Here is a 10,703-nt window from a genome sequence, read left to right as displayed (position 1 = left end):
AGCCCGTGATGGATGGCATCATTCAGAGCTTTTATAGGCCCAGCAAAAGAGGCCAATCTGTCCAAACTGATAAATCTCAATCTTCTGCAATATTTCATGGTTCTACCAGACATATGTGTGGAGCCAACGTGACGCTTCATTTTCCCGGGAAAACAGATCCTCCGAGGCCAACACCAAAGTCCTTGGACAAACTCTGACCTCTGGGGAGGACAGCAGGAAGGGCTGGGTGGGGGATGGGAAAGAGGCTGGGAAGGTCTGGGGGAGGTTGGAACAGAGGCTGGGAAAGTCTGGATGGAGTTTGGGAAGAAGGCTGAGAAGGTCTGGGTGGAGGTTGAGAAGGTCTGGATGGAGACTGAAAAGGTCTGGAGGGAGGTTGGAAAGAAGGCTGAGAAGTCCTGGGTGGAGTTTTGGAAGATCTTGATAGAGACTGGAAAAGTCTGGATGAAGGTTAAGAAGGAGGCAGGCAAGGTCTGGGTGAAGGTTGGGAAGGTCTGGATGGAGGCTGGGAAAGTCTGGATGGAGACTGGAAAAGTCTGGATGAACATTAAGAAGGAGGCAGGGAAGTTCTGGATGGAGTTTGGGAAGGTGTGGATGGAGTTTGGGAAGGTGTTGCTGGAGGAGGTGGATGGGCAAAGGTGGATCAGTGAGTGCTTTGGAGCCTCATCTCCATCTCCCACACCATCAGAATTCCCACAAGAAGAGATTCCAGCTGCTTGTGGAGACCCAAGGGCATGGGAGCCCTCAGGGGCACCTCAGGCTGAACTTTTCCACGTCGTTCTCGTAAGAGCAATGGAAAAATTGAGCTACCAAAATAAAGAGAATTTCAGAGCAGGGCAGGCAGGTGTGGAAAAGAGCCAGGTCTCTTTTTCATTCCTGAGTGTATTCCTGGCATTCCTCTCCCTTGATTTCCTTTGGCTTTGCAAATCCATCCAGAGCCAGGCCACAGAATTGTGGCAGCATAATGTGGGGTGTGTTCATGCCTCCTCCCAGAAATCCAGGCTTGGGCTATTGCTGTGACCCTCCGAGACCCTTGTTAGAACCCCCAGCCAAGCTGGGGCTGCCTTGAAAACTGCAAACACTGGAGTTTATCTGGCTTTGTCCCCTGGTGCTGCACTGTGGATCCACAGGCTGTGTTTGCAGAGCACCGTGCACAGCCAAAAGCTTCCTGCATCATTCCAAGCATGAGGAACATTCCAAGCTGAGCTTCCTCTGCCCTGTGCCATCATCCTGGGCAACACTGCTCTCTCCCCTTGGGCTGTGCCTCTGGTGCAGGTGCCTCAGGGTGCACCCTCCCTGAAGGACAAATACAGGATGACATCAGGAAATCAGGAGTAAAAGGGAGCCCAGAGCCATAACTCCATTTCAAATGCTCAGTTCCCACAGCCTTTTGTGCCTCTCAGGTGCCCATCCAGCAGCATGCCTGGCTCCTGATCCCAGGGAAGGGCTGCCTCAGCATCCAGAGCAAGGCAAGCAGGCAGGGAGAGCATTAGAAACACTCACTTGACTGCAAAGCCCATGAGGACATGAAATACACTCTCTACATACATAGGGTTTAGTGATGATGGGGAAAAAGCATTTCCTCTTTACTGCAGCTTGAAAGGGTGAAATGGAGGCTGACCAGCAGCCACTGCTTTATCCTGCAATTTACTGCTCTCACTCCCAGCCTGGCCCCGAGAGCCCAGCTCCCTTTGTACCATTTTTGTATCAGTGGGTTTATTTGTGTCCAGAGCTTTGGACCTGCAGAGCTCAACCTGCCTGGGCACTGCTCCCAGCCCCGCTGAGCCGGGAGAGCTGCAGGACCTGCTGGAGTCCAGCTGGGTGCTGGGATGAGGAATTCTGCCAGGGTGTAGTGCCAGGAGCAGGGTGGAGCCATGGGGGCTTTACCTTGCACAGTCAGACCAGGAAGAGCTCAATGAGAGCAAATGAGAGCTGTGCCTCAGTTTCCCTCCCCATCCTGATTAACCCCCCTGGAGGTAGCACAGGCTGAGGAGGGGTGTGAGAGGCTCAAAGACCTCTTGCTGTGGCCTGGCCACTCTGGGGCAATCCTGATTTTCACACAGCTCTGTTTCCCAGCAGGCTCTGGTGAGATTTGCTGCAGCTGCCAGATCTATCTCCAAGCATTGTTTTCCAGCCCCTGCCTGGCCTGGGGTCTCCTGCATTTTCTTCTGGCCTCATTCCCAGCCCTCCCAGTCCCCAGAGAATAAACCCAGGGAAAGTTGCCCTGTGCTTGGCTGAAGACATTTAATCACTGTCTGGACATGATGGAAATATGAGCTACTCCTGTGCCAGTCAGGACACGCTCTTCTTGCACAGACAAAGATGAGCAAGGAGCCATCCGAGCATGAAATAGTTGTCAGGCTTCCAGAGGGTCACAAGATATATGGATTATGAAGTAGAGACTCCCACAGATCGCAGATTATCAAACACAAAGTCTGCAGAAGATTGCTCCAATGGCAGGAGTGCTGTCCTGAATTCAGAGCTGGGCTGGAGCACCACAGGGAGCCCACAAGGCTCACTCACAAGATTTGGGTTCACCCCAATTTCAGCTGTCCCTGTTCAAAACTTCTCAGTATCAGAATCATCTCATGTTTCCGTCTCCAGCTCAAGGGAACAGGCAGGTTTGGGGTATGGCTCTGCCCTGGGGAGCAGAGACTGGGATGGAACTGGACACATTGGGAATAGGAATGAGCAGGATTGGCAGTGTCGTGTTCAGTGGGTTGGAACTGGACACTTTGGGAACAGGAATGAGCAGGATTGACAGTGCTGGGTTCAGTGGGAATGGAACTGGACACTTTGGGAACAGGAATGAGCAGGATTGGCAGTGTTGGGTTCAGTGGGGAAGGAACTGGACACTTTGGGAACAGGAATGAGCAGGATTGGCAGTGTTGGGTTCAGAGGGAGCCATCTCCTGGGTGTGGATTAAGGGCTGTAGAACAGGCAATCACCACGAGAAGCCTGCTGGAGTTGGGGAATCCCTGGGACCCAGAGGATGCTTCTGGTCAGGGGGGGGACCCTGCTGTGGCCCCAAGCCCCTTCCCAGAGCCCTGGGGCTAACAAGGGGCGAGGCCATCACAAGGGCTGGTGGCCAGAGGTGACAAGGCTCCTCGGGATTTGTCAGTGCGCATGGCTCTGAGCTGCACCTGCAAGGACCTGCCTGTCCCATTCCCTTTCAGAGAGCTGCCCCAACAGAGAGCTGCAAACATCTCTCCCTCTCTGTGCTCCTGCTCTCTGTGCCCCTCTCCTCATCCTCCCCAGCACTGAGGGGTTTCCCCGGGGTATCCTCACAGATCCTGGCTGTTCACTAAGCCCAGTCCTAGCAGGGGGCACAGACGTGCCCCACCCTCTGCTCGTTCTGCCTTTCACCACCACCCACCCGTCACTCCTCGCCAAAGCCCAGGCTCAGCCCCATTTGAATTAATTGCAGGAGTCAGACGTCAGCTGCTTTTATGTAACGCTCCCATGTAATTCCATCTCCTCGTTTCCGCTCCCCCACTAATTTATTCACTCCAGGTTTCTTTAAATTAGCCCAGCCTTTTTTTGCTTGACTTTTTTTTTTTTTTTTCCCCTTCCACAAGGTCTCTTTCTAAATCGTGTTCCTAACGCAAGGACTTGGCATTCCCTAGGTAGCCAGGGCGAGCGGGAGCAAGCCCCAGGGGACTGGAAGAGCGGGGCAAGCTCCTTCTCATGGGTTTTGCTGTGCTGAGGCTGCCCATGATTCCCTCCTTCCCTAATTACTTCTATTTCACTGTTTTCTTTTACTGCTTCAGCAAAGAGACAGGCTAGACTTTTCAAACTTGCAGCATTAACATTTTTTTTTTATTATTATTCTCTCCACTGATAAATCATGAAGATTTGAAGCACGGTTATTGTTCTCCAATACAATAAGACAAAGAATTACCCTGTGCACTTATTGATCTCCAGTAGGTCCAATACTTAGGAAAAAAAAATCTCTGCTGGAGAAGAGGGCCTTGCCCTCTGTTTCCTCCTGCCTCTTCCTCTTTTCCTCTTTCCTCTTGCTGTGCAGAGAGGTGCTGGGCTGTGATGGGAGGTGCTGGAGCCCACAGATGGCAGAGCTCTGGCCCCACCAATGAGCCACCTGAAGACCCAGGTCTCTCTGAGCACTCCTTCTCACAGAAATGACTCTTCATTTAGCTCTTGTGTTGACAGGGCTCAAATTAAGAGGTAATTGAGGCAGCTCTCAGAGGCAGAGATGTTCACGAATTCTTCTGAGCAGGCAGCGGGGCTTGTAGAGAACACAGCACCCCAATTCCTGCAGAACTCAGGGATAATTACCTTGGGCTTCCTCTGCACATCAGGTTCAACTCCTCACTACTTAATCCACCCCCAAGTGCCAACAAACATCCTGAGCAGAGTTAGGCAGGGACTATCCATCACCATGCTGGAAGTCTCAGAGTGGGCTTGGCAATACCTGGGCCCTGCAAGAAGAGCTATGGAGGCATTAGGACCAAAAAATCATCTTATTTGCTTATTGATTTCCAATAAAATCTAATAATTAGAAAAATAGCCCTGCTGACTTGTGTGTGCCGTGCGTACAAAGGAAGGAGGCAAAATCCCTCAGGGGGTGACAGTGCTTCCACAGCAGCCCTGCAATCCCTCAGGGCTGGCAGATAAGTGTCCCTGCAGTGGCATTAGCCTTCGTCCCCAGGGAGAGATTAGAGAGCATCAGTGCCAGGAGCCTGGGACCTCCCTGGGGCTGGGGAAGGGATCCTGTGGGTCAGGGACTGTCACAGACAGGGCTGGCACAGGGCTGGCACAGAGAGGAGTGTCACAGAGAGGAGTGTCACAGACAGGAGTGTCACAGAGAGAAGTGTCACAGACAGGAGTGTCACAGACGGGGCAGGCACAGAGAGGAATGTCACAGAGAGGAGTGTCACAGACAGGAGTGTCACAGACAGGAGTGTCACAGAGACGAGTGTCACAGAGAGAAGTGTCACAGACAGGAGTGTCAGACAGGGCAGGCACAGAGAGGAGTGTCACAGACAGGAGTGTCACAGACAGGAGTGTCACAGACAGGGCTGGCACAGACAGGAGTGTCACAGAGAGAAGTGTCACAGACAGGATGTCACAGGATGTCACAGACAGGGCTGGCACAGACAGGGCTGGCACAGACAGGAGTGTCACAGACAGGATGTCACAGACAGGAGTGTCACAGACAGGGTTGGCACAGACAGGAGTGTCACAGACAGGATGTCACAGACAGGGCTGGCACAAACAGGGCTGGCACAGACAGGAGTGTCACAGGCTGTCACAGACAGATTGGCACAGACAGGGCTGTCACAGGGCGGGCACACAGGGCTGGCACAGACAGGAGTGTCACAGGATTGTCACAGACAGGAGTGTCACAGACAGGGCTGGCACAGACAGGAGTATCACAGACATGAGTATCACAGGACTGTCACAGACAGGATTATCACAGGAGTGTCACAGACAGGGCTGTCACAGGGCTGTCACAGACAGGAGCCAGCCCCGTGCTGTGGGTGTGGGGCTCCTGAGTGCCAGCAGTGACACTGCCAGCCCTGTGTCACCTTGTCCCTGCCAGTACCGTCCCCAGCTCCAGTTTGCCCTGGTGGGGCCATGCTGCATGGAGAAGCTGGAGCTGTGGCTCTGAGTGTGCAGTGACAGGAGTGTCACCTCAGTGGCAGCCCAGGGCCGTGGTGATGCTGCTGAGGATCAGCTGTGCCTCCTGTGCAGATAAACACAGCGTTTTTCTCTCTGCAGGGTCCTATCACAGTGCCTGCTGCCCTGTGTAAATAGCACACTGGCAGAGTGCTTTGTCAGAAGCAGGGCTGGGAGCTCTCTGATCTCAGCCTGTGGTGGAGGGCTCTGAGATGAGCTCAGGTCCCATTCTGCACAGGGGAGAGCAGCAGCATTGAGCCAGAACACATTTGGTGCCCTTTGCTGCTGCTCAGACTGAGCAGAACAGCCCAAGGTGCTGCTGCTGCAGTGCCAGGCACAGCGAGGGCTTTGCCCACACTTTGCAAAGGGATGGGGAGGTTTTTGCAAGTCAGCCTTTGATGTTTTACCTTTGGTTCACGGAGCTTTGGAACATCCTCATGCCAAACACCTGATTATTTGCGTTTTTCTGCTTCCCAGCCTCCCCAGTGTCTCCTCACAGCTGCTCTGTTGCACCTCCTCTGTTGTTGCATGTGCTCCTCTTCATCTAGAAATAAAAGAAGCATTAATCACTGTAGTGCACTGTCCTTGCCAGGAATTTTGGGAATCTCCCAGAGCTGGCACCCCAGCACAGGGCTTGCTGTTAGCCCAGCCAGGGTAGGGCAGGGCACCAGCCTTGGCCTCCAGACCCCCTGCCCTGTCTGATGAGACAAAGAGAGAAATCACCACGGTGAGATAACAGACAGAGGGGCTCCAATCTGTGCCTGGGCTGGAATCTGGGCATTCCCATGGTGGCTGCACATGGCAGCACAGGGCACTTGTCACTCAGCTCGTGTCACACTCAGCTCCTGACACCTGTCCTGGCCTCTTAAGCCATCCCTTGTCCTTGGTGTTTATCAGAGGAGTCCCAGGCAGGGCAGGAATTGTGGAGAGGCTCTACCCAGTGGCCAGGCAGGAGCAGAGTCACTGTCACAGCTCTGCACTGCAGGGCAGGGAGCTCACTCCATGTGGGGCTGGAACCACAGCTCCATCCTGCCAAGTGCCCCATTAGCATTCTGCACCAGCCTGCCTTCCATAAGCTGCTCTGACTCCCGAAGATAAAAAGTAATAACACTGCCCTCCATTATTTATGAGCTGCCTTTTTGTCTCCCGGCAAAAATCCTTCCTGCTCCCTGTGCTGAGCTGCTCCCAGATGTGATGTTGGTGTTCCACCAGCACCCAGGGCTCCACCAGGCTCCAGGAAATCCATCTCCTGGCCCAGGAGTTGTACTCCAGAGATGACAGGCACTGGTTCAGCTCCTGCCCTGCTTTCCTGGGTCCCCAGGGTGGCCTCACACTCCTGGGACAATTCCTTCACCTGGCAGGAGAAGATGTGGCAATCAGAGGCTGCCTGGCTGGGGTCCCCACAAGGGCACTTGCCTTTTGCCCCCATTTCAGGGCTATTAAGTTGCTGAATTTAAATATTTAATATTCTGCCTCCAAACTCTAAAATTACCACTTCAAACCAAGTTGTTTCAGGAATTATATACAAACCACCAGACACAGGCTCATTGTTCAGATTGGGCTGCAGAGGTGTCTCTGCTCTCTGGGGTCCTGTGGATGTTTTTTTGGTAGCTAGGGGTCCCTGGTGTCTTGACCAGGCTTTTCTGGGGGATTTTCTCCACCTTGGAGCTGTCAGTGCCTCTCTCCCTGCACTCTGCCCGATCAGGGACTCGAGCACTGCTGTCCCTGCTCACCCATGGTTGTGTTGACTGTATTGACTGAATTAATTACAGCTGAGCTTCAATATTGAAATTACTCAGACCTCTGGACAGCCAAGCTGAATCAATTAGTTTATTAGTGAGAGCCAAAGCTGGCTGAGCAGCAGAGGGACGCTGCACCCTGGGAGAGGAGGCAGAGCAGCTGCCCTTCCCCAGAGATCACCCCACAAATCAAACCCACAAATCCCTGTGGCTCTGCCCCAGGCGGTTGTTTGAGCCCTGGCTCCCCAGAGCTGTGAGTAGATGATTTAATCTGCTGTGTGCCAAGGCTGGGCTGGTCCTTGAGCAGCTCTGCAGCAGCATCCCCACGTTCTGCAGGGGATGGGAAGGAACGTGCTGGGGGGACAGGAAACTCTGAGTGTCCGTGGCTGTGACTCACACACATGACATTTCTAAGCCCCAAATATAGATGTGGATAAGAGCAATAGAAATTTATCACCAGCTAATACAAAGATGTAGGATTGGAGTTGAAGTGTGGATCTGTGCTGCTGGCATTCATCAAACCCCCCGGGATTTCCAGCAGGAAATGAATCTCTAACACACACACACACACACACACACACACACACACACACACACACACACACACACACACAGAGAGACACACATGTTCCTCCTGCTCACTGCAGCCTGCACTGGGAATTGACTCTTCCCAGCTCTCTCCAGCTTCAGGTGTGTCTCTGCCAGGAGGCTCCAGGTTGGATTTTGGCTCTGCCTGGTGCACAGCCCATTCCAGCTTTAAATTCCTTCACCTTTCAGCATCCCTGCTCTGGCTGCAGAAGCAGTGGAGCTGTTGCACATCCAGGAGTCCAGCTGGAGATTCCCTGGGTTTTTCTGGAGGGATGGATCTGCTGGCTGGCTGGCTCCTCACAGGTGGCAGGTGGTGGGATTGCCAGAGAAACAGAGAGGCACAGAGCACTGGTGTCTCTTTTTCCTGAGTAGGTTGGCTCAGTTTGGCACCCAGCCCTGCTGGGGAAAGGCAGAGCAGAGCCCAAAGTAGCCCCTGCTCCATGGCCCATCCTTGGCATGAGCAGAGGCCACCATGGCCCATCAAATGTCTCCTGTAGGGGTAGGAGAGGCTTACGACCAAATGGAACAGGCTGGCACCCAGGAATTTATCCCAAAATACAGAATGTCCCACTGAGATCAGGACTTCAGCTCCTTTCCAAGCCCAGCCTCCTGCTTTGGACTGAAAAGCTTCTTTCCTCCTCCTGAAACTTCCAGGAGAAGAAACTTCCCAACCTCCTAAGCTGTCAACATGTCTTGCTTAAATAAGATCTTCACGGGGATGCTCTTTGGATCCTTGCAGTTTTATTTATTTAGTTGGTTTAGCTTAAGATTAATCATAAGTGGGGAAAGTGCCAGAGACATACAAAAGAGGTTCTAAATAATTCTGAGTGATTGAGAGAACCGTGATTAATGGGATCTGCTGATGCCATTCGGGTGGAAGCAGCCTTCCGAAAAATGGATTTATGTTAAATGGGAAAAGGCAATAATGTCATTGACAACAGGAGGAAACACAGCACAGAACCTGCCCTGAACAGCCTCACACACAATTCAGCCTCACAATGAACCCAATTCTCTCCTCCAATCTCCCTGTGTCCTGCTTCTAAATCCATTCATTGGATTTGATTATCTCCCATCCTCCCCAAGTGTAATTTATTCTATCTTACAGAATTCACCATATCAGGCATGGTTAAATATTTCATACAGTTCATTAAGTGATGTTTTCAGCTCAGCTCACAATGCCTCACTCCTCATCCCACATCCATCCCTGTGAAACCCCCAAGAAACAGGAAAAATGGATGGGTGTAAAGACACAGGGGTGAAGTGAGATGGTTCTGTGGATGGATCCTGGCAATTAAAGGAATTTTACAGAGTCAGAGGGAGTGACGATGACCCTGGTCCTGCCTGTGGCCCTGGGGCAGCACAGCTGGCAAGAGGATGTCTGGGTTTTCCTTCATCCTCTCCTGCTGAGCAGGGCTGAGGTTCCTCCCTCCTGCCACACTCCAGACATGAGCCAGGGAGAACTGCTGCTCGTCCTGTGCCTGCCCCACAGATCTGATTAAAGCCATAAATCTGATTAAAGCCATAAATCCTGTGAGTGAGCCAGGAATGGTGAACTGATAGCCCAGCTGGCTCTGGGGCTGAGGGCAGCGAGGGCTCTGTGCAGGCTCTGGCTGGGTTTAGCCAGCTGATTTAATTTGGGGTTTCCAGCTGAACCAATTCCATCAGCCCAGCTCCTCCAGGGGTGTCCTGCAGGGACAGGGGCAAGGGAGCACAGCAAACATCCCTGTGTCCTCACAGGATCGGAACACCAGGGGTATGTCCTCCCATAGCACCTTCCTCCTCATCAGGGCAGGAGGAGACAGAGGGGAGGAAACTCACCCCACACACAAAAATCCTGTTTTGGTAGGAATTCAAGCCAGCAGTGGGTGGGAATTTGTGCCCTGCTCCAGAATATGGTGAAATACTGGAAATTTCTCCAGGGAGGGGGAATCAATCCCTGCATTCACAAGGACACTCTGTCTGATGGGCCAAGGCTTCTGTGCAGAGGAGTCTATTATTCCTCCATGTGATGAAAATTAATAATTTATACGGGGACAAAGTGACTTCACCATAATTCCTTGTTAGCTGTGATTCCTCCTCAACAGCCACGGGGGATCCAGAAGGGATCTGGGGAAGGAATGCTGGCAATGGATAAAGATGTGAAGGGCAGAGGGAGCAGACAGTGCCCAGCCTGGAATGTCCCTGGAGCATCTCATGCATAGCAGGTGAAGGTGTGTGCTCTATCCAGCCCTCCCCAGCTGGGAACGGCCCCAGAGCTCCACAGGACTCTCCTGTCCTTGGCAAGGGGGATGCCTTGGGTTTTAGCTTTGCTATTTTTCAGAATCTCTGCTGCTTAGTGTGTAACTCTGAAACTTCATATTAGGTGTCAGTGAGTTCTCTTCACAGGGGAGTTGGACAAAACAATTCCTTTCTAGCCAGAGAATCAAGGACAACTGGTACCCAAAAATCAGAAACAGCAGCGAGGGAAAGGGACAAAGCCAGGGGCTGAGACTGCATAGCCTGGGGCTGTGCTTGGATCATTGACCCCAGTGTGGAGATGAACCAAAACTGATAAAAGTGTAAAACTGGTGCCCAGGATCCATCTGGGATTTGATTTGGGTGCAGCCCCGGCCGGGCTCTTGCACTGCCCAAGGTGGATCCTTTCAATAAATACAGATTTTATTCCTTTTGCTCTGGCTGCTCTCTGCTCCAGCTCAGCCTTTCCAGGCAGCAGTTTGACCCCAGGAGTGCCTGAGCTTA

The sequence above is a fragment of the Erithacus rubecula genome (assembly GCF_903797595.1).
Source record: "Erithacus rubecula genome assembly, chromosome: 16".
Lineage (NCBI taxonomy): Eukaryota > Metazoa > Chordata > Aves > Passeriformes > Muscicapidae > Erithacus > Erithacus rubecula.
The sequence above is the reverse complement of the archived record's forward strand: the minus strand, read 5'-3'. Positions refer to the sequence as shown.